This window comes from Caretta caretta, chromosome 10 (assembly GCF_965140235.1).
Source record: "Caretta caretta isolate rCarCar2 chromosome 10, rCarCar1.hap1, whole genome shotgun sequence".
Taxonomy (NCBI): Eukaryota; Metazoa; Chordata; order Testudines; family Cheloniidae; genus Caretta; species Caretta caretta.
Genome location: NC_134215.1, coordinates 11,055,020 through 11,078,996, shown reverse-complemented (window position 1 = coordinate 11,078,996; position 23,977 = coordinate 11,055,020). Strand labels below are relative to the sequence as shown.

At 44.3% G+C, this 23,977-nt stretch overlaps 1 long non-coding RNA gene across 4 annotated transcripts in view; it reads right to left on the bottom strand.

The window, feature by feature from the left end:
- Nucleotides 1–12,113: 12,113 nt before the first annotated feature.
- The window catches only part of LOC125644212 (uncharacterized), a 78,651-nt gene continuing 66,787 nt past the window's right edge, over nt 12,114–23,977 (bottom strand). For 2 of the 4 annotated variants that reach the window (XR_012664261.1, XR_007358928.2), the window contains 2 exons: nt 17,754–17,850; nt 12,114–17,075 (listed from right to left, as the gene is read on the bottom strand). This is a non-coding gene — a long non-coding RNA (uncharacterized LOC125644212). Of the gene's footprint in view, nt 17,076–17,753; nt 17,851–19,120; nt 19,203–20,731; nt 20,813–23,977 lie in introns of all 4 variants that reach the window. The other 2 variants (XR_012664260.1, XR_012664262.1) reach the window with 2 other exon arrangements.

Genomic DNA, 23,977 nt, shown 5'->3' with positions numbered 1-23,977 from the left:
CTGGAATTTGCTTCTCTGCTTCCCAGAGCATGTTGACCTTTAGACACAAGGCAATGGGTGTCCCTTGGCACAAGCTTTTACTTGGGAGCAGTTGTATGGGGGAGTTATATTTCTTTCACTTTTGGCTTTCATTAAAACTGTGTTGAGAAATGGGTGCATTTTATAAATTAAATACATATGCTGAATATGGAAATTCATTCAGAAGAAAGTTAATTAAGAGAAATGAACAGGTGGTTGCCTGGGGCAGCTTAATTTAACTGTGTATTTTGCAAGTGGCCATGGGCTTGGAGGGGACTATATTTTCCAGTTGTATTAGGGCAACAATATGCTATAAGGCCTGAGAGCCCACGGAGCCCAGGAACAGGTGCTCAGCTCTCTTTCATGAGAGCACAGAGCTGGAACACCCTGTTAGACAAACCATAAAGTACTCTCATTCTGTGACAGTTTAGGGACTGTGAAGACATGGAGAGTGGGAAGGATTTATTTAAAAGGAAAAAAAAGGTCTGCATTTTTAATGAACTGGGAACCATTACATTGATGCCAACTACAGTCCTGACTGCCAGAGACACGAGTGAGACAGATGGCAAAATTGTGACCAGCTTTGGAAACAAAAACAAACTACCACCCAAATCCTGCAAAGACCCCAGCAGATGCCCTCTCACCGGACCCCTAAAACAAACAGTGGTTTAGTTTATGGCTTTATTTGAATCTGGTTTTGTCCGGCAAGATGTTTCTGAACAGCTCTGTAATATGTGACTGAATTTCTTGAACACTTGTAATTTAGTTCAAATTGCTACTCACCAAAGGAGCTCTGCATACTAAAACAAACAAGATTCATACTTATATTCAAGTGTACTGCAATACAAGCAAAATTAACTTAGGTAAATAAGATCCTACTGTCACAGTAAGCATGCATGCATAAACTATTCTGTACAAAGAAAAATAATCCAGAAACAGCAAGTAGCCAGTAATAAAGAGAAGGACTACAGGTTTTATTTTTATTTTCATGCTGCAGACAAATAAAGAGAGGCGAGGAGGGTGGAGTCATTCTCACTGGGGTACAATTCAATCCAATTTATTTTTGCATCCTTCATACAGACATTTAACAAAATGCATCACTTGTATGTGTAGGTAGAGACTGTAAAGTATGCAGGTCACAATATCGTATACAGGCAGCATCTGCAGACACCACGGCAGTAATGAACAAGGGTACAAAGGATAAAGCTATGCCTACTCTTAAACCACTACAGCACTGCTGTAGCTGCAGCACTTCAGTGTAGCCACTCATGACAGCGATGGGAGGGATTCTCCCGTCGCTGTAGTTAATCCACTTCCCTGAGACATGGTAGCTAGGTCAGCAGAAGAATTCTTCCATTGACATAGCGCTGTCTACACTGAGGGTTAGGTCGTCCTAACTACGTTGCTCAGGGGTGTCGATTTTTCACACCCCTGAGTGACATCGCTGGATCAATTTAACTTATTGGTGTAGACCAGGCCTTAGTTTCATGGAAAATAGCTGAACAAGGGGAAACAGCCAGACTGCTTTTGGAGCCTCTTTTCGATGGTTTTATTAGCGAGGAATAGGAGCCGGGGCCAGGCAGAAGAGAGTGCACTGGAGATGGAATTTGAAGGGAGTCAGAAAGTCAGTACCAAACAAGGACATTCGAGGTGATGAGGGAAACTGAGAGAAGGAACCGCTGCCCACTGTGGAGAGACAGAGATGGGGCATAGGAAGAAATCTTGTACATAAAATGTCTACGGGTCAGGCTGGAGAACAGGAGGAGATAGTGAGGCATGAGAGGCTGAAGCTCAATCCCTAGAGAACCATGGAGACTAAGAGGAAGACTTTCTACTAATTGCTTGAAATGGACAAGGAGTTAATATTTCTGAACAGGAGATGGGCAACAACTGTAAGTAACAGTACTCTGCACCTCCATTAAGCCTTTCATTTGAGGCTCTCAAAGCACTTTGACTCTAAATAAACTTCACCCTGTGGGGCAGGTAGGTAACAATTATTCTCCTCCTGTCATAGCTGGGTAAAGTGGGGGCACTGATAAGAACAAAATTTGCAAAAGGCTGCATGGGAGAAAACTGTGATCTGGGTGCCAATACAGGGGCACAAGTTGGAAAGGGGCAGCTAGATTGTGTTAGATCACAGCCAAGTGCCCTGAGCATTCTAGGACGAGTGTGCTCTAGGTGAGTCCTGATTTCCAGCCCCTCCTCTGACCACTAGACAACTGATCTTCACAGAGTACATGCCCAAATTCCAAGCTGCTATTGTATAAGAACATGACAACCCTAATTGAGTCCTCAACATGTGTCATTAAGAGATAATTACAGTCATACACAGAAAGAGATGAAGTCACGAAAAAAAGTGTTGACAGAGGAGTGATCAGCCTAGGATTAGATACACGGGTGGGGGATCTGGAGCTGAGTAGTTAGCATTGTAGAACTGGGAGATGTGAGAAGCAAACGATATGTCAGAGTCAAACCAAACTCCCATGTTAGGTTTCTGGCACTGGGGACAAATATAGCAGTAAGGTAGTTTTGCTGGGAGCACATTTATTGCCATTCAGAAGGATTTCAGTTTTGGACGTGTTAAGCCAAATAATCAGAAGATATCATCTGGGGGTAGGGCCCAGAAAAAATCTGTATGAAAGATCTCTGGATTAACAACCTAATCTACACTGCACTAATTACAAACAGAAAGAGGGACTGAGATGGAACCCCTGGGATTTCTTTAGTGGCTACCTATCTGGGATTAACTAAAATGTTCTGAGCCTGGCACATTAATGGAGTGCACACACGGATGCACACATGTGCACTGAACAGCTGGAAATGGGGATCAGCTGGCAAAAAAAAGTATAACTATGTGGACAGGGAAGCAAAAACAAAGGATGAGGCAGTGGTTTCACAATAGGCTATTTTTCTGATCCTAAAAGCTACCCTAGTCTAGGAACAGGCCTGAGACACTGATTTGAGAAAGCCAAGACCCCTGTGCAGGGCTTATCCTGAAGATAATAGATTCTACCTCAAGAAGGAAAGAATTAAATGAATTTCTCTCTCATACACTCGGATGACTGAGCAAGAAAACAGAGAGGACAATGGTTGCCATTTTGTCTCAGAGAAAGAGCCTCATTGATACTGACCTACATGTGTAGGAAAATGGGGACATGACACTTTGTGCAGAGAGACATGAAGAACAGGAATACATAGCACTGAGACCTCCCTGCAGTGCCCCTATCAGACAAGGTACAGCTTGACACCTATTTGCCATATAGTTGTGCCCTGACTTTCCTTCAGCAGGGGAAACCATGGCTGACACCCCATCAAACTCAGAAAAAAACCCTAGGACTATAGCAAGTAAGAAAAGGATTAGTAGCGATGAATTAACAAGGAAAGAGAGTGAGAAGAAAGACTTGGAAGATGTTCACAGTGCTTTCGGCTGCAGTTCTCTCTTTGCAGAGTCTAGTCCAAAGTGACAGCCCTTGCTGGAAGCTAAAACACAAGTGTTCAAAGGGGTGGAGAAGTGGATTTCACTTTTCTTTTTTGCTGAGTTGAAAAGTGTCACTTTTCATTTTATTTTTATAGTTGCCTGAGACCATTGCAGCTCGCCCCATATTGGCTGTCTCTGCCCTGGAGAAAGTGGACGACATCTGAGAATGCAATAACTGTGTGGTTTATCGACCCATTACATGGTATCCTATGAAAATTACCACAGGCTTATCTATAACATTTGAGTTTCATGTCAGCTAGATGAATCAGTGAGCTGGGGGGTGGCTACATTTGTTTATATAAATCTCAATTTTACACTAGAGAAGCAGGAGGACGATGTCTGCTCTGACAGGTCTAATAGGAAACCGTGATCACCACAGAGGACATTTGAGGAACTCAATGCCCTTGAAACGAGACGGGGGGAGGAAGGAAGAGGAACCAGGGGTGTAGCGGAGAGCAGACCAACTTTATTTTTGGAGTCCAGAATAGACACATTTTTGGCGACTCAGAATGTCTCCATATGCTGGGGGTGGGGAGGAGATACTGATTATTTCTGGCATAACCCCAAAGGCAAAGTTGGGGCACTGGAACAGTCAAATAATTCTTTTTGATTGCAGACAGATCTTAGATTGACCCACTGCAGATCATTTGATGGAAGAGACACCTTTGGGGATAATGGCACCTCTCTTTTCCTCCATTGATTCTCTAGTGCTCCCAGGGGAGAGGAAAGGGGGCAATGCCTGGGCCATACTACTGGATAGGTCGTGAGTGAAGACTAATTAATTCTGTCATGGTGCAAATAAAGAGAGAAGAAAAACAGGAAGGAGAAGTGTTGGCAGATGCTCTGTGCAAATTAACTTTACCAGAGCTGCATTCACAGAGACCATATGATTTAAGCAGAAGCTAAATCTCTTGCTCTGCAGCTCTCTCTAATTGAGATGGAACAACTGTCCTAGACAGTCACCTGGGGAAAGATACAATTATAGTTAGGAAAATACAAAAACACAATTAACATTTTAGGCCTTGATCCTGCAAAGACTTAGGTAAATGTTGAATTTTTCACACTGTGAACAATCCCAGTGAAGTCAGTGAGCTGCTCAGAGTACGCGGAGTTAAGGCTGTGCACAAGTCTTTGCAGGATGGGCACCTTGGTTTGGATTTTTAATGTCATGTTACTCCATGAAGGTGGCAGATAGACATGAAAGGCTTTAAAAAAAACAAAAGTCTTTTTAAGATTGTTAAGATTCAAGAATCCCCATAAGCCAGACTGATTAACACTTGTTCCTCCCTGACGACACCTGAAGAGAGGTTAACATTCTTGCTATAGTAAAGGATTAAAAGCAGTACTGGGAGGCAGATCTCTCTGCTGGAAAAAGGGAATGCAGTGTCATGTCTCAGGAGCATAAGGAACAAGAGCCAAATTCTCAACTTATTTACACAAGTGTAAATCCAGAGTTATTTCATTGGCTCCATTGTAGTTGCTCCATATTCACATTGGTGTATCTGAGATCAGAATCTGGCCTCAAATAAGCACTCTTTCTGCTGTGGGTCATTTCCAGCATCAGACTTCACCAGTGTGAAACAACCCAAGGCCAGCTCAGGACCACAGTTGCCAACTTTCATGCGGTAAATAAGCACAATAAGCCAAAAATCAAGCTAATCCCATTTCAAAACAAGGCCAAAACAAGCCAATCCTTAAGAACCCCAACACTCTACATCAGAGGTTCTCAAATTGTGGTCCGCGAGCTCCATTCAGTTGGTCCATGGATAGTTCCCTCTAAGGTGTGCACCTGGGTGGCCGCACACAAGAGAATGAAGGGCCACCCACCTAATTAGTGGAGCCTCACAGGTGTGGCTCCACTAATTAGGTGCCTGGACCCTGGAGAGGACGCACATGTAAGGTGAGGTGGTGGCCTTGGGGGGGAATAAGAGGTAGATGGGAGGGGGCAGTGGGGTGAGAAGAAGGGGTGGGGGGAATTTGGGATGTGCAGGGCTGCGGTGGCCAGAGAAAGAGGCAACTTTCCCCAGCTCCAGGGCTGAGGCTGCCGGGGAGAGACGGCCCTCCTTCCCAGCCCCAGCTCCGTGGCGGGAGAGAGACCCCCACCTCCTTCCCAGCACCAAGTCGGGGGCTGCTGCGGCAGGGTAGAGAGGACACATCCATCACATTAGAAAGGTAAGACTACTGATATTAAAATATGCGTTGTGTGCTTTAATTTGTAGAACAAAAAACATTAATTATTATTAAGGCTTTTTTTATAGAGACGTTTAATCAAAAGTGCTTTACAATAGTTAGCTAACAGTACAAACAACATCTGGAAAGATCATTAAGTGGTCCGCCGAGATCCTCAGCAATTTTCAAGTGGTCTGCGAAAAAAAACTTTGAGAACCACTGGTGTATGTGACTAGATCCCCCCGGTGTGCAGTCTGGGACTGTGGTAGGCCTACTGTGCACCCCGACTCTCTCCCCCACTTGTCCCTGGTTGCCCCTAGCTCCTGCTTGCCCCCATCCCCTGCTTGCCGGGAGCCAATCAAAAAAAGGAAGCAACAAGCTACAAGCCAAAAACTAGCCAACAAGCAACTCACAAGCCAATTAAACCAAAACCAAGCCCAATTTCTGCATTTTTTTCGCGGGCTTGGCATGTGTGCTCAGGACAGAATGAAGGAGAAAGAACCTACAGCATGCGTTTGTGCAGGTCTGGCATTCCATCCAACAGAGGGTACCTGCTACACATACACACACAAATGTTTATTACCCATGCAACTGATGTAGAGGAAAGGGGAGATTTTTTTGCATGTGAAAAATAGGTGAAAAACAAAGCTCTTTCATGCTGAGTTTGTAATGGTGGCTCCCTCTGTTGCGTTGCCACAAAGTTCTGTTAAACAAACAAACTACCAGGTATCTTACATTATTTCCTTGTGGCTGTAGTGCAGATCATTTCGGACATTAGCTTTTTATTCAGGAAGTTAATGATTTCAAATACCTTAACAGCACAAAAAACATAACACAACAAAACAGAAACGCTAGACTGGAAGTTTGAAAGGTCTGATTTAAACTCATAAAAATTAGGAAACTCAGAGTCAGAAGGAAGGCTTTCAGGCTAGAGAGAACTCCAAGATATGTTTCACACTCTCTGTTAATTTTTCAGATTTGTTTTAAACTAAATTATTGACCCTTCCACTTAAAAAATATATAGTTGAGTTTAAACAAAGGCTTTCGCCCTACAAAGTGTCTCACCCTCTTACCTGTAGAGCCCTGAAAATCCAGAGATATCCACTTTATATCCACATCTGCGGATCATTTGTGCAGACCAAATGCAGCACAAATTTTGTATCCAGGCAGGGCTCTACTTACCTCTACTTTCAGTTCCCATTTAAAACCACATGGAAGGGGAGGACCTACCTTGGATATTTTAAAGGTATCCTTAACCTCAAAAGCTTGACATATGCTCCTCTCTGTGAGGCAGAGTTGGTGGTCCAGGACTGACTGGGGAGTCACCTGTTGAACACACAGAGCCTGAGAATCTGAGTTATGTAGGTTCAAAGCCCTTGGGCCACCCACGTGCCATGTACAACTGTCTCTGTTCTCTCTCTCCTACTAGTGGCAGGCAGCAAAGCTGCCTTAGAATGGTGCCTTGGTGGTATTGGTTTCTCCTCTACTAGCCGCACCCATGTGACCCTGACTCCTTCTGCCTTCTCCAGGTCAATCCCTTTTCTCAGGTGCTTCCTATGACACATTGATGTGGATGGGTGGGGCTGGTGGCAGCTAAATTGTGGGAAGGAAAATTCTGCATGGTCATCTTCCCCACCAGACTGCACAATGGAGGGAAACAAAGTGCCCAGATTGCTGAATTTGACATTGCAATCCTTCTCCATCACCGGAGATTTTTAAGAGCGGGTTAGCCAAGCACCTGTCAAGGATGGTCTAGATAATACTTAGAATTGTAGGACTGGAAGGGACCTTGAGAGGTCATCTAGTCCAGTCCCCTGCATTTATGGCAGAGCTATGATTCCCATGGCCACAAGCACATCAAGCCAGTAGAATCTCACAAACTCTCACTTAGCTACTCCAAAAAACTATTTATTGTTACCTTGGACATTTCCCACTTCAGGAAAGATGTGACAGATGAGAGCTTTAGCATGGTCTCTTATTACAGTGACTTTGTTACGCTTACAAAATATGCTGCAGCACATTTACTAGTGTGCTGTGAAGTATTATAAATAATTAAAACTAAGCCAGACTTGTCAGAAATAAATGAATAAAGCTCATTTTGCAACGCAGCATCCCTGATTTATTTTTTATTGTGTTCACTTACAGCACTTGCTAATTCACAAAATTCAGTAATCCACAATAGGTCTCCCAATCATTAGTGAGGTTCTGCTACACAGGATTATGTTTTCACTACAGGCTCAGCTAGGAGAAGTAGATGAGTTATGAGGAAAAAAAGCTTTTATTCAGAAACATATCTTCAAAAATAAATATCGGATACCCAAAATTACTAACCAAGTTAATTGCTTCTTGGATAAATGTTCTATTTTCTTTTGCCCCATTCTGGAAGCCTCTTGAGGATTTTATCTTCTTTTATCTGAGACTATTGTGCTTCTGGGTATTGCAGTACATAAAGGCACATAATATCGTGTAGAATCACATTCTAATAATCACACATAATATTAAAGACAACCACAGCAATATCTACACCTCGTGGGAGTGAGAATTCTTAATCCTGACTATCCAGGCTTCTGCCTGACTTTCAATGTGTTCGTTTGTGAGGAATATAATTAATGTTGCTTCTTTTTAAAGTTTTGTTTCACAGGTTTGTTGTTGTGTCATTGTCTGTTTCACTGATATATTTTGCAAGACAGCTGTGCCCAAGCCTAGGAGAGGATAAATATGCATATTGTTTCTGTGATGTTACCAGTGATATGAAGTCATGTTGACAGGAAAAAACCCTGCTTTTTCTGCTTTGTTTCATATTTCTACAAAGCAGATTCTGTTTGGATGCTTATGCAAACCCAAGGGCAAGTTCTCTCATTACCAGTACCTGTGTAACCCTACTGAAAGCAATAAAGTCGCCCCGGTGTCAGTGAGGTTAAACATTCAGCCCACAATCCTTTTTAAACATGAACAGACCCAGTACAAATGTACTACTACATAAGGTAAATGTACCATATATAAATGACTAAGCATGCATGACCAGATGTGGTCCTGGAGTCATTTTGGACCCTTCAAACCCCATTCATTTTATAGCATACCAGCACCTCATTGTGGCTCACCCCCTACCGGAAGTTACACCTTTCAGAGGAACAGCTCACTGGGCTTCTTTTGCTGGAAAAACGCCCAAGCAAATTGGAAAGAGTCTGAAGTCCATGTGAGAAATGCAAAGTGCTAGTTTGCTCTCAAGCTTTTTGTCTTATTCTGCCAAAGGTTCAAAGCTGCTGCATGTTTTGTTAATGCTGTATATTGAATTAATTCATTGAAGTAATTCACACTGTCTAAATATGAATTATCCTACAAGAATTCTCATCTACCCTTTGTGAGATTTCTCAGGCTCATTTAGTAAGGGTCAGTAGTTTTTACTGCACATATGTAATCCTTCTGCCCGTCAGAGTTGGCAGCAACAAGGGCCAGGTTCAGTAGCTGGGTGCCTCTAAGAGGCGATACTTCCCCTCTCGCAAGTAGGGTCGGAGTGTAGCGAGAGCCTTTTAATAACAGAGAGAAACAATGTGGCATTATGTTGGGGAAACACCACCAACAGGATTCATAATACAACCCATGAGCAAAAAACCCACCCCAAGCAATCTGGGGCGTGTCCTTTCCCTTTGGTTCTTGAGTCCAGCAACCCAAAGTCCCAAAAGTCCAACAACCCAAAAGTCTCTGTCCCTGGTCAGTGCAGCACAGCACCAGAGCTCAAAAGTTTATCTGCAGAGTTTTACCTCCCAACCAGGGTGGAGATGGGGGGAGGGGGAGGGGGAGATTTAAGGGGCACCTTATGTGGTCCAAAGCCGATTGCCCCACCTCTTCATGGGGCTCCGCTCTGCTCCACCAGCTGTCCCATGAATCGCTCCTCTCTGACAGCCATGCCCCATGAGCTGCTCCAGCCATCCTACAAACTGTTCCGCTCCACCAGCCACTCTGGTCTGCCAGCCATTCCACGAGCCGCTCCAGCCGTCCCACGAGCCGCTCTGCTCTGCCAGCTGTCCCGCAAACTGCTCTGCAATATATCTTCAGGGTCCCCCACTACTTAACACAACACTCAGTGATTTCAGCTCTTAATAAGTTTAGCTCTTTTGTGATTTCAGCCTGTAGTAGGGGAACCTCAGTGCTGGTGCACCATTAGCCCAAAGTGAATTCAGCTCAGCAGCCTGTAACTAGACTCCTAGGGGAATCAAAATTAGCTCTGATATTCCACAGTGAAAAGAGGAGGAAGTGCAATTAGCATGTAAGGCCCTCATCAGCAGCCCCATACCACCAGATATTAATACCTGTCCCCAGCCTCTCTCAATTTACTGAGTTTTGGAACCTATGTCCCTTGCCTAGCGAGTGCTACTTAGTTGATGGCGAGTCCCTCCATCATAACAAAAGGCCAAATACAGTGCCACTGTCCTTGATTCACATAATCAGGATAATTATAATTTATTCTTCCTGCCCCAATAACAGAGAAACTGGGGATCCCACAGCAGCCAAAGTGACCATTTGGGCAGCTATGGGCTCATGCCAGGCGGGGTGAGTGTGTCTGTGCAAATGAGATCAGCCCCTGAAGTTCTTTTCCACAACTTGCCATACCTCACCACCAGATGTCAGGGTGGAGCTCATCCTGACTCTGCTTACACATATTTTCCACTGATAGCATTTTTTTTAAGCCTTGCTGAAGTTTCTCTGAGATGAGCTATTCCTTCATGCCACTCAAACAGGATAAATCCCTTCAGACACTAGGGATGGGAGTGGTCCGGGAACAAGAGCAGGGGAGAGGGAGTCCTGACTCCCGGGTTCCATATGTGCCGATTCCGTGGGTGCTCTGGGGCTGGCATGCCCTGAGTGTGCCGCGCCCTGAGCGTGCCGCGTTCCCACCTATCTCCCCGCATTTCCTGCCCGGCCGTCGCCAACAGCTGTTTGGCGGTGTTAGCACACTCCAGGGGGCTGGAGGCGGGGGAGAGGGAACATGTCGTGCTCAGGGGTGGAGGATTTGGGGAAGGAGTTGGAATAGGGGCAGGGAGGGGGCAGAGTTGGGGTGGGGACTATGGGAAATGGTTTGGAATGGGGGCAGGGAAGGGATAGGAAGAGTTGGGGCGGGGGGGGCCTCATGGAAGGGGTGCAGTGGGGGCAGGGCTGGGGGCAGAGGTGGGGGTTGAGCACTCAGGGAAAAGAGGGGAACTCGGTGCCTATGCTAGGTTCTAGTTCCAAATCTGCAATTAGCTTGCTATGTGATCTCAAGTCACTCCTCTGGGCCTCAGTTTATCCATCTGTAAAATTACAGTAAACACTTATGTATATCACAGGCCTTCTGTGAGAATGAATGGTCCCAATCTTGCAATCTTTGGGTTGTCATAACTCTTACCAAAGTCAATGCCATTAGGCTGCAAGGCTGGGCACATAGGCCCCTCCTGCAAACAAACACTCACTAACCTGCATAGTCTTTTCTGCCATGAGTAGTGTCTGACATCCAGGAAACCACTCATGGCAGTAACCACTACATCCAAGAGTACACATTCACAGCATCAGGCCTATCATCTGGAAAACATATTGAGATCCTTGGATGAAAAAGCACTCTGAAAGAAATCCAGCCTTCACCTCCATAACTGCAAAGGCTCCACCCAGTGGAACCAGTGTGCTCTGCTGTGCAATGGAAAGTGCTCAATGTAGGGAGAGTGCAAAGGAGATGATCTCCCACTATGCAGTATGGAGCTTGGTGAGCTGCAGGAGGGAGGGAGTGAACACTCATGGGGCTCATAGTTGGCAAAATGTGAGCAGACTGGGGATAGATCATCCTGTCCTATCTCACAGTGGGAGACAACTGGCCTACTCCAGCCATTGGGCTAGCAAATTCTTCATGGAATAACTGACAAGCTGGTCTGCATCTTGCAGGAAACAATTTCTTCCTCCCCTCTCCACACCTAGTACCCGATCTAGCTCCCACTGATCTCAACAGAAGGAATCCCAGTGACTTCAATAGGAGTAGGAGCATGCAGCTGGCTACTTGTGGCATGAACTGAGCTCTGGGTTTGAGCCTATACACAATTATTATTCCAATCTGATCATCTTTATGCAAGTCCTGGATTTATTTTATTCTTATGAGCCATTACTTAACAGAGCATGCGATGCAGAAATTAAGGAACTAATACCATTACTGCTGCCCTATAGTGCATGTTCATATGGCTCCAAATGTACAAAATGTCAGCTTATATCAAGTAAACTGAAGATGCTTCTGGGCCCAATGGAGCATTGCAGTGATTTAATTTGTAAAAATTATCTTTCCCAATAATTACGTTTCAAGTGCTGTGCTTTCAGCACTCAACAGTTTGTTTTTCAAAATTTTTCCTTACTGAGCTTTAAACATCTACAAATTATGAATGCCAAACATTTAACAAAGCTACAGAGCTCGAGCTCTCGACACAGACAACAGTTTTTAAAGGAGCAAGTTTATTATGGCTGAACTTTTACACAACCTCCAGCAGAGGAGGCATCTATTTTCTTACAAATGAAACAGCTCTGTTATCTATTTCAAGGCAATTTAATATTAGTGACTCAAATACTGAGACTCAGGCCTCTCAAATGTCCCTTATTTCGAGGGATGTCACTCAGTTTCAGTCCCAGAGTTCTCCACATTCCTCACAGTTTGTGTCCCTGCACTTTTAGTATTGCAAATTATTTCCTCAGAAAGAATCATGAAACTAAGATTACATAAAGAGCTATTTACACTAGATGAATGAATCTCAGAGTTGTAAGTTTCCACCACATGTAAATTTTTTGTCTCTCTCATTTTAGAGTCTTTGTCACACATTGCATTCAAGTGGGGAGGTTGAGAGGTATGCTGATCCTTGTCTAAGCAAAAACACCATGGCTTGAACTGGGAGCATTCAGAACTAAGTGCATGAGTCTTCAGAACTTGAGATAAAGATCTAGGCTCTCTGGGCAAGATTGTAACAGATTCTAATCCTCTGTGCATCAGGCACAGTGAAGGACACATCACATGCACTGAACAGTGGATTACATACTTCCCTGGGACAGAGGAAGTCCATCTTGAGGATCTGAGTCTCACAGCAGTGGAAATCCCAGATGAGCAGTTTTGCGATGACCACCATATTTTCATAAATCACTATAGCTTGAACTAAAGAACCAGGCTCCCAAGCTAAGAGCTGTAACAGACCCATTGCACACAGAAAAGGGACACATAATACACATTGACTAGTGAGTTACACTGTGACTTTGGTTCAGTCAGCCATATTTATGCTATCATAGCTTAACAACCCACACCAGTAGATCGCAGCACAGAAACACAAATACATTACAGTGTTCATTCTTCTTTGTTAAGGAGACAATGTTTAACTTTTTTCACTCTATTCTTTCTAATACTCTATTAGAACACTAGAAAAAATCCCACTTACGTGGTGGTGAGATTTCCTTTGACAAACAGAAGTAGATCATATCATCAGATCATGTACGTTGTCATATCTCCATTAAAATCAATGAACTTTTACAATGGTCAGTTTAAACCAGACGAGAATCTGGTCATAATGAGATTTATTTTAATGCATTTGTAATGCTCGTTGAAATTAACATGAATTTTTTCTTTGTTTGCTCATCTCAATAATAAATTAGGCCAGCATAATGTGCACACTGTGTCCTAAATAAATATTAGCTTTTAAAAAAAAATTATCCGGATTGTAGTGATTGATTAGAAATCCTGGAGCATTTTGGAGCAGATTACCCTATTTTTAAAATCAAGTATGGGGCCTAATCTACTTGACAGTGTGTCTAACTCAGAGCCCCTTTACATGTCAGAAGACGTATCAAGTTAAAAGTTAAAAAAATGAAGACAAAAAGGAAGGTGAAAAAAGAGGGATCACACACCAGCTGTAGAATCACAGCTGAAATAAACCACAGTCAATCGAAGTGTTTCAGAGACATCTGCAGGCTCCCTTCCTGGGAGGCCTCAGCAGTATTCTTCAATTATAAAGAATCTCATAACTGGAGGTATTCAGAAAGCTTCCGGGTATAATTTATCCTGTTCTAATTTATTAGAATGTCTCTCTATATCACTTTTCTTATTTTAACAAAGAGGTCTTTAAACAAATAGAACTAAAGGTAGGTTTAATTTGTTTTGCCCAGTAAAGAATCCTTGAGAAAATCAATTCTCCTTTACAAGGATATCCTGGCAGGTTGGAAGCCCCATTATTACACTATTGTATCTTTTACATCCAGGTTTATGTGACATATGGCATCGTTTTTCCTCCACGATTTCAGAAAACTATGTTTAAACAGCATTAAAGGTCTAACTTCAACTGACAAAAGTCAGGAAAAACAAAGTGAGTGCTGACAGCCTCTTTAACTTGTCCTATTATAGATGGAAAAAGCAAAACGAGTGGGTAAAGAGCAAAGTGTTGGCAACAATGTAGAATTCCCTAGCTTTTGTCAATTCACGCCAAACCCTATATGTTATTTAAACAGAGAGCATTTTCTCTTTCCAATGAATGGGGATCTATCCATGTAACTCTCATGGACTATTCAGTATCTGGGCTGTTAGGTCCAGTCTTGCAGTCTTTACACAGGTAAAACTCTCAGAGAAGTTAACAGGCGTTTTGCCAGCGTGGGGACTAAGGCCCTGATTCAGCAAGCATCCTTGTTTAAGAATGCAGTTAAGCATATGCTTAAGTCCCATTTAAGTTGATAGAATTTAAGTATTTGTTTAAAGTTAAGCACACTTTCCTAAATCACAATCAAAGGGCTGCAGAATGGCGCAGTGGGACTGTCATTAGAAACTCACTACCACTATCGAGTATCATCAACCCTGTATTTCTGCAGCCACGTGATCAGCTAAGTTTATGTTGTACCTTCCATCTCCCCACCTGCACTCTGTCTACTAATTCATTGCCACTGGCACTATTTCTGACCACCTAAGCCTCTGAGCAGCTTCCATTTCATTTAGCCAAAAGGTATTTTCTTCTTTCCTTCCAGGTGTTTAATTTCCTAACCCAAAATTACACTGATCTAAGATCCAGGATAGGTAATATTTAGTGCTGAGCCAGTGGTAGATTTAAAATCTGCTGGCTAGAAATATGTGCTGCATTTCAATAGGGAGATGGGAATCCCCATGTTCCAGTGGCATAAAGTTTTTGTTTTTGAGGGGTTTTAATTTTATTCTAGTTTTTCTATCATTCTGAGGCCTGGTAGATGATAACCAAGGCAACTTGGCTACACAGATGTAGGGATATAAAAATAATGCCAATGTGTGCCAATGCAGCTCTAAGAACAATTTAAAATAACCTCTACAATAAAATGAGGCATAAATAGAATACATGCTGGTGTATGATGATATAAAAGCATTTGTCTGGGATGACCTGGTTGTATTCAGGGGAGGAATCCTACTCCTGTAGTCCAGGCTGTGTCACCATAGTTGATCTCTTGACACTCCTTTGCTACAGTTTCTTCTGACCTTTTACCATGCAGCACCAAGGAGCCACTATAGCGTAGAAGCAGTGGTTGGAAAGATAGTCTAACACAGGGTTTCTCAAACTTCATTGCACTGCGACTCTCTTCGGACAACAAAAAATTGCTACACGACCCCAGGAAGAGGCACTGAAGCCCGAGCCCCGCCACCCTGGAGTGGGGCCGAAGCCAAAGCTTGAGGGCTTCAGGCTTCGGCTTCAGTCCTGGGAGGTGGGGCTCAGACTTTGGCTTCAGCCCTGGGCTGCAGCAAATTTAAACACCAGCCATGGCGACCCAATTAAAGTGGGGTCACAACCCACTTTGGGGTCCTGACCCACAGTTTGAGAACTGTTGGTCTAACAAACTAAGTACATTCAGGCTCCAATGCTACACCCACCTCCATGTCCACTTGATTGTAGATCCTGGACCAGGCTTAACAGGTGTAATGCCCAGGGTGGGCTAGGGGGCAGTCCAGAGCAGCAGTCAAGTGTGTGAGGGTGGTCCGATAGCCAGCAGGTCAATCCGTATCAGAGGCAGTCCGGGGCAATGATCAGAGTTCTCACAGGGATCAGAAGCCGGAAGATCCAATCCAAGAAGCTGGGTCAGCAGTTAGGGAGATGAGGTTAGGCAAGGCAGCAAGACTGGGGCCAGTGAGGCAACAGGGCAAGGCACTCTAGGCAGCAAGCAATGGGCGGCTGCTCAGACAACTTCCTCTTCCTGTTGGGCGCTATATATAGTGCGGGTACCCGATGAAAGTGCTGCCTGTCCATCCAATCAAGGACCTGGGGAGTGGTTGCTGTGAGTCTGTAGCCTTTAGCACCAAGGCTGTTGGTCTGGGGCAGCCGTGCAGGGACAGCAGCTCAGGATATCTGGTGTCCTCCCCAAGTTGTGACTATGGTGCAGCATCACCTATAACAACTCATTGTGCTGGAAGAGAGCCCAGCCCAACATCTGGAGGGCGGTCTACAATGCCTAGCGTCCCTTGATACAGAGATCCTCCTCTGGTTACAGAACCTGGACCTCGAGTTCTGATGCCTGCATATGAAAGATAGAGAGACCCGAATAACTCATATGTGGCTTCCTCCACTTGTGAGAAATGCAGCCAGGATAACTGCCTCATGTCAGGGTTTCAGGATTTATTAGGCCCTCAGAACTGCCTCCAAACTCAAGCCTTTTGGCACTTGATGCAGCCATGGTGGTTTCAGCTCTAAGGGCAGGGGTGGAGCATGGGCAATGTGACAATGCAGGTGAATCTCTGCCTACCCTGTGTACTGCTCGGATGGGCTCCAAGAAGCTGGGGGAGAGAAGCCATCAAATGCAAGGGTCTCTGGAACCAGAGTTACACAGATTCTACTGCAAAGCACCACTCCCAGCCCCAGAGTTCCATCCCATTGACTCCCATGTAGTTCCACAAACCAAGGCTTTGGGCAAAGTAGAGTACAAATGTGTAGAAGTTAACAAAACCATTCAAAACCTCTCAGCCACACTTATCAATCATTGTAAATTTCACGTCAGACTTGTAGCAACTGTTGCCAAGAAAATATGTATTTGCATCTACAGTCACCAGACCCTGACCTTCTAACTGTAACAAAATAAGGATCCAAACCTGCAATCCCTTATGCGACTGGTTGACTTCAACAGGGCTATTTACATGAGAAGGTTTTCAGGGTTGGGCTTAGCCTGACATAAGGCATGTCCCTACTTTCCCCTTGTTTTAAATCTACATTTGCATTATCTATTTTCACTGGCTTTTAAATGATTTTAAATAATTATTAGCTCGGCTGCCCCAGATGGCTTTTCATTTTAATGTTATTGTAAAGCAGTGGCCTTGCTATGATAAAGCTCTATAAAAGCTTGTTATTTTGGTTAGCAAATAAACCCAAGCATGGCGGTGATATTTAATTCTTCTGCTTCATATAATGCTCTGTTGAGAAAACCACTGCAGAAAAGAAAAAAATAGCTGTGTGAGGCATGCTATTAAATATAAAAAATACGTGTGCATGTAATAAATAACAAGCAGCTGTGAATTACAGGGCTATAATTCCATCAAGATGTTCTGATGACATCATAAACCATGGGAGAGAAGTTCAAGTAGATTGTGTAATCAGCAGAACTCAGAACAGGAATTATAGCCCTGTAATTCACAATTGGTCTGCTTTATATTTTACATAATACACTGATATGAGTCCCTGTGGATCCTGCCTCCCCCAGAGTCTTGGATTATGACAATTCTCCCCGCCCCCATACTCTTTGATAGCTCCTGCTGAGGCCTCCCCAACTATAAACGCTATCCCCAAGCGGTTTCTGTTTCTGCCTGCTTTCCACCAAAGTCCCCAATTATTATCACTACCAACTCCCCCATTCAAAAAATGCCAGCAACCCCTACAGCTACTCCAAAAAACATTCAGTTTCTGAGGCTGCCTCTTTCCAACAGTACCCAAACTGGGCTACATTCTGCTATCATGCCACCAGTGAAAACTTGAGGAACACCACTGAAGTCAATGGAACTACCCTGGATATACACTAGTGTAACTAAAAACAGACTCTGGCTCACTGCCTCCAAACCAGCCTCCCCCATGCCTATGACGGTTATCATTTTAGTGCCACTTCAACCTACCTCTCATTCAGTGTAGTTTATCCTGTCTCTGCAGCATCAGATCCTTGACAGGCACTAGACTGCTTGACCTTGACTGCTCCTGGCTCTTCTTCAAACACTGTGGGAGAGTTCTCATCAGTGCGATTTTGTAATTTATGAGTGCAATATCACACAGATGAATGTTGAGTTGAGTGCATGCTATCACACCCACGATTATGAGGGCCTTTTCCAGGAACTGCAGTGTCCACAGCACTGTAATCAGTATATCATAGTTCATCCACATACTAAACAAACAACCTGCCTCAACCCCCCCCCCTCCACTATTTTTAGAGAACATTACGGTTGCAAAGCTAGACACCCAACAGTCAAAAAATTACAAGGTTAAGGATGTCCACGAAACCTTACTTCACGAAACCTTTAACTTCCAATAAAGCTTAGTGGGGTTGAGTGGAGAACTTCCTTAGGACTTGTTTACGTCGGGGTACCCAGGAAAATTAAACTCAAATTAACTAAAGGTGTAGATGAGTAGATGATACTGAGATGTAGATATAGATGAGTTAAACTGCATTAAATCCCTGTATGGACACACACAATCAGAATTAAAGTAGCCTTAATTTGGTTTATCTTAATTAATTTTAATTAACTTCCAAAGTGAATTAGGAATCCAATTCTTACCTGTGAATTTTCATTCTAGGCTCTCCCATGGCAGACAATTTTCACGGTGGGGCACTCCCCATTTCATGGCAACCAGAGACAGATCAGATCTTTCCTTTGAGCCTGAGTATAGGACTGCCCCTCAGGAAGAACTTTTCAGAACAATAGCTTCCAATACTAGCTATATAAAGGTTCACAGGTACTAGTCAATTCCAATCATTTGTAGCAGAGCCTTGACATGAAGTTTAGGGATTCCTCAGAGGAACACCCTTTTCCCTTTCAAACTACTTAACCAGCAAGCAGTAGCTAGGAAACCCCCCCCCTGAACATAATGCAATCCTCTGAGTGAGGGTCAGCATGCTTGACGTGGCAGTATCCTGGAATGAAAATTCACAAGTTAGAATTTTTCCTTTCTCAGTCCTCTCCATGTCATGAAATTTCCTTCACACTGGGATGTAGCAATCAGTGTCATTCGTAGGGAGAGAGGATGATTCAGTTTACCTATGTAGAAATGAAAAGGTACCTGGTGGTTACTGGAGAACCCTGTTTCATAACACCTTTCTACCAAATGTTGTACCAGCAGATGTGAAGACGTCAGTTCTATAGGATTTGAGAAAGTATGGAGGAGAGGCCCTGTAGCAGCCTTACTGATCTCCTCATAAGATGCATGTGATGTCTCTGCTTACAAAACAGCTGCACTTTTCACAGAATACATAGTACTGAGAGTGTCGTACCTGAGATTTTGAATGCCTCTTCTATATACACCTTTATTCCTTTGTAGACTCTGTTTCCATCTAGCTGATGCATGTCTCCTTCCTTCAATCCAAAGGGCAACAATACCACTTATTATATGAGAAAGATTGGGGTGACGGAGATGGAGGCTGGGTTAGTTCACAAAACTACCATGTTTGACAGAATGTGTAACCAAGGTTTCATAAAGAACACACCAAGTTCCAAAACCCCCTTTGGCAAGGCGGTGATGAGTAGACAAGCTACCTGCACTGAGAAAAGGACAAAAACTACCAACCTTGATGGAGTAAGGTAACTTTATTAGGACTTATGACCCACAGATCAAACTCATGACATGTATCTGCATATGGGGCCAATGAAAGTGGTAGCCCTCAGTAATCGGTTGTGTGCCAGTGACTAGAGATTCTTATGGGTTTCTTATTGTGTAATATGCCTGCAGTTCCTGACTTGTCTTTCCAAAAGTTGATAGCCTTGAGCCCCATGGGTAGGCCATCTTGTAAAAATGCAAAACTGTCCTTTGCTTCAGCTGACTTTGACTTTGTGTGTGTCCCTTATATCACCAACATCTAGATAGACCCCATTTGTGAATTTCCTCCAAAATGCTAGGAAGGTGTTTATCACCTTCTTAGAATGAGTGACTATAGTTCCTTCCTCTCAGCTTCCCAGCTGACAATTTAGGCAGCGCTAGATATTGGTGCAGGATAGGTCCCTGTTGTACTGTTTTGTATGGGTGTATTAGGAGCTTGAGAGGAAGTTCCAATTACTTCTGACGAAGGTCTGAGAATCAAAATCTGAGGATTAATGAGAAGATGACTACAGTCATAGTGGCCTGTTCCTTTATAATCTTCTTTACCATCTTTACTCTCACTGGCTGCACGGCAGAAAGCATAAAGGACACCTTTAGCCCACTGAGGTAAAGATAAAGCTATGTGACAAAGCGACCATAGCGTCCACTTTTGAGCATCTCTTCCTCACACAGGACTTCCTTTTGTTTTCTTAATTGAGTTTTGACGGACATCGGTTCCATTACGAGGCTTCCAGCCCGGGCAACGATGCGCTGAAAGGCTAGCTGATCTAGACGGCCTTACCTCAGTTCTAGGTACGTCTTGCTGAGCCAGCTGACTCTGACTTTTCTTTTTGGTGTGGGAATCCTGAGAAATAGATAGAGCTTCTGCCCAGGACATGGACAAGGCTACTTTCTCTAAGCAGTGCTGAAGGTTTTCTGCCCTCATAGTAGTTGTATAGACATCATGCTTAAGAATCATCTGCTGAAAATGGAGGTCTGAGCTTGGGGGCCATAGTATGAGACAGGTTATACTACACATCTCCTCCTTGGGCCTCAATCTCCCCAGAATCACATCAGACTCCAAATATGTTCCCTCTATATGGGGTCTAGTATCTGCCCCGATGACCAGCTTCTCTGGACCTAACATCAAATAACATTAAGAATGAAGTCACCAATGGGTTCTAGTGACTATCTTCTTTATTAAGAGGCCACAGCAGGCTTAACCTTAGGCAGAACAATGAAGATATTTTAGTACATTTAGGTACAGGAAGTTCTTGATAGGGAATTCCTACTCCACTTAAAAACCAACCTTCAAAATCCAAGTGAAGAAGAATTCCACAGCTCTTCAACTTTGCCTGGTCGGTGGGTGGTGCGTACAGCACTTCATTTTCTGAAAACATAATGCATGCTTAATTCTGGGAAGCTTAGTTGAGAGGCCAAGGCATCTTGCTCAGAGCCCCAGCTTGAGAGAGCTCTCATTCTCTTTAGAGGAGTTAGAGGAGACACTCTCTCATGAGAAGTTTTAAGACTTTGTGCTGCCCCTTAAGGAGCTAGTTGTGAGCAATATCCTTCACCAGTCCCTGAGCAAAACCCCTGCAAGAAAGAAGAAGGGCCCCTGTAAAGGCATTACTAGGCAGATTGAGAGTCTGCAGGCATGCATCCTGTATGTCTCCCTAAAGAAAACAGTAGCCACTTTATGACCTCCTGTGGGACCCCAAAAGGCTGGAAGGGGAGACAAGGTGGGGCCATCTCCCAGGGAGGGGGAGCTGAATCACTTCACCCCATGCTGCCTGCTATGGGGTCTCAGCTGAGTGGGGCTCAACCACACAGAATGAGGAATGAACCAGACCCAACGGAGAAAATGATTCATTGGTATCAGCAAGGTTGTAGGAGCTGGCACCTGCTGTGACAGGTGAGGTTTTGCAAGTAGAACAGCTTGTTGGAAAGGGGAGTGAAGCTTTCTCAACCATCCCACACCAGACTTTGCCTACATGCTGGCTGGGAGCAGGAATTTCTTCCTCCTAGTTGCTATGGGACAACCTTGCTTTCACCTAATATTAGGTGCAAGAGAAACTTTCCTGCTTCTTCCATGAGCTGTGGAAATTGGGGTCCCATGCTGAGGGGAAAGCTGGGGGGGGGCTTTAGAAAACTTCTCCCCAGTTCCATGCCACTGATTCTGGCTTGATCTTGCTCAATTTACGTCAGTGTGGCTCTTGCCCACACAACAGATGGGAGATGGGTTTCACTGTAGCCTGCTCAACTGTCTCAGCATGCACGGTGCCCACTGTCACACACACAGCCCTCAGTAAAGCACCCCCTTCCGGTGCTTTACTGAGGGCTGTGTGTGTGACAGTGGGCACCCTCACCAGGCTGCTGTGTTGGCTCCCAGTCCACGGAACTCACATGCTTTAAGCTTCCCTGGCTCTCAGCAGGCTGCAGCAGGTACATTTCCTGGGCACAGGCGCTCGTCTGTTACCCTTTAATGGAAATGGAACCACATAGACCAGATGTCCTCGGCCCCCAGGACTAGCGATGACCTCTGCCCTAGATTCCCTCGTAGGTTAAGCACACCCTTTCTCAGAACATTGGCGGTGAGGGTGCTATGAATTTACAGTTTAACCCTTCAGGGACATCTGACAGCAAAAGCAAACATACATTAAAGGCTTGTCTACATGAACATTGAGTTATTGGCAAGCTGGAGTGTGCAATCTACCCCGCACAACTCTGTCTATGTGCATCCTGCTAATGTGCGCTAACATTTCATGAGTATGCTTTAATATACTCCAGTTTCATAGAAGATTAGGGTTGGAAGAGATCTCAGGAGGTCATCTAGTCCCATCTCCTGCTCAAAGCAGGACCTACACCAACTAAATCATCCCAGCCAGGGCTTTGTCAAGCTAGGCCTTAAAAGCCTCTAAGGATAGAGATTCCACCACCTCCCTAGGTAACGCATTCCAGTGCTTCACCACTCTCCTAGTGATATAGTTTTTCTTAATATCCAACCTAGACTGCCCCCACTGCAACTTGAGACCATTGCTCCTTGTTCTGTCATTTGCCACCACTGAGAACAGCCGAGCTCCATCCTCTTTGGAACCCCCCCTTCAGGTAGTTGGAGGCTGCTATCAAATCCCCCCTCACTCTTCTCTTCTGAGACTAAATAAGCCCAGGTCCTGCAACCTCTCCTCATAAGTCATGTGCCCCAGCCACCTAATCATTTTTGTTGCCCTCCGCTGGACTCTCTCCAATTGGTCCACATCCTTTCTTTAGTGGGGGGCCCAAAACTGGACGCAATACTCCAGATGTGGTCTCACCAGTGCCGAATAGAGGGGAATAATCACTTCCCTTGATCTGCTAGCAATGCTCCTACTAATGCAGCCCAATATGCCATTAGCCTTCTTGGCAACAAGGGCATGCTACTGACTCATATCCAGCTTCTCGTCCACTGTAATCCTGAGGACCTTTTCTGCAGAACTGCCTCTTAGACAGTCGGACCCCAGCCTGTAGCATTGCATGGGATTCTTCCATCCTAAGTGCAGGACTCTGCACTTGTCCTTGTTGAACCTCATCAGATTTCTTTTAGCCCAATCCTCCAATTTGTCTAAGTCACTATTGACCCTATCCCTACCCTCCAGTGTATCTACCTCTCCCCCCAGCTTAGTGTCATTGGTGAACACAAGTGAACACCTGGCCCATGTCAGCTTAGTGTCATTCGCGAACTTGCTGAGGGTGCAATCTATCCTATCGTTCAGATCATTAATTAAGATGTTGAACAAAACCAGACCCAGAACAGACCCCTGGGGAACTCCACTTGATACAGGTGTAGCTGTTTATAAACTAAATCATGGGAATGATGGTCAGGATACACAATAAAAATGCCTATGTATACCTCCTTATAACCATTGCTTTTTTATTTGCTGCAGCTAAGTGATGGATGCTTACAAAAATAAGTATTGTTAAGCCTGTAACAATAGCCACTGGAGTCAGTGGATAGTGACCTGGCCATGTGACACGAGGCAATAAACTATTACCCCTGGCCCATGTCAGGTGACTGGGGCCAGGAAATAAAGTGCAATCTGTTGCCAGCATTCCTCTGTGTCAGGCCTTTATTACAAAGCCATATCTCCAGCAGCTCTGGATTGTAATTGGGGGAGGCAAAACATACTATATCCCTCATACAGAACCACCAGCCTAAGAATAAATTCCAGCAAACCATTAACTCCACAAGAATCAATGAAAAACCAGAGGCCAAGCTGTATCTATATAAGATCAGAATTTCTTTATCACTTGTCCTATATATAGACACACACTGTTAATTCCATACCAAAAGCTGTTATCACCTCTCAAGCAGCATGTCGGAAGTGCTAAGCCAGTGACCACCATCTTTATCTTTGTCTCAGTCTTCTTCCTTCCCTCCCCCACCTCCAGCCCTTACAGAAAAAGCAACAACTAGTCCACCCCATGAAGCCACGCTGAAGTCCTTTTCAGTCACTATTGATGGACCTGGACTGGTCATTTTTGCATATTTCATCTTTATAGCCTTCACATCAAATTCAGA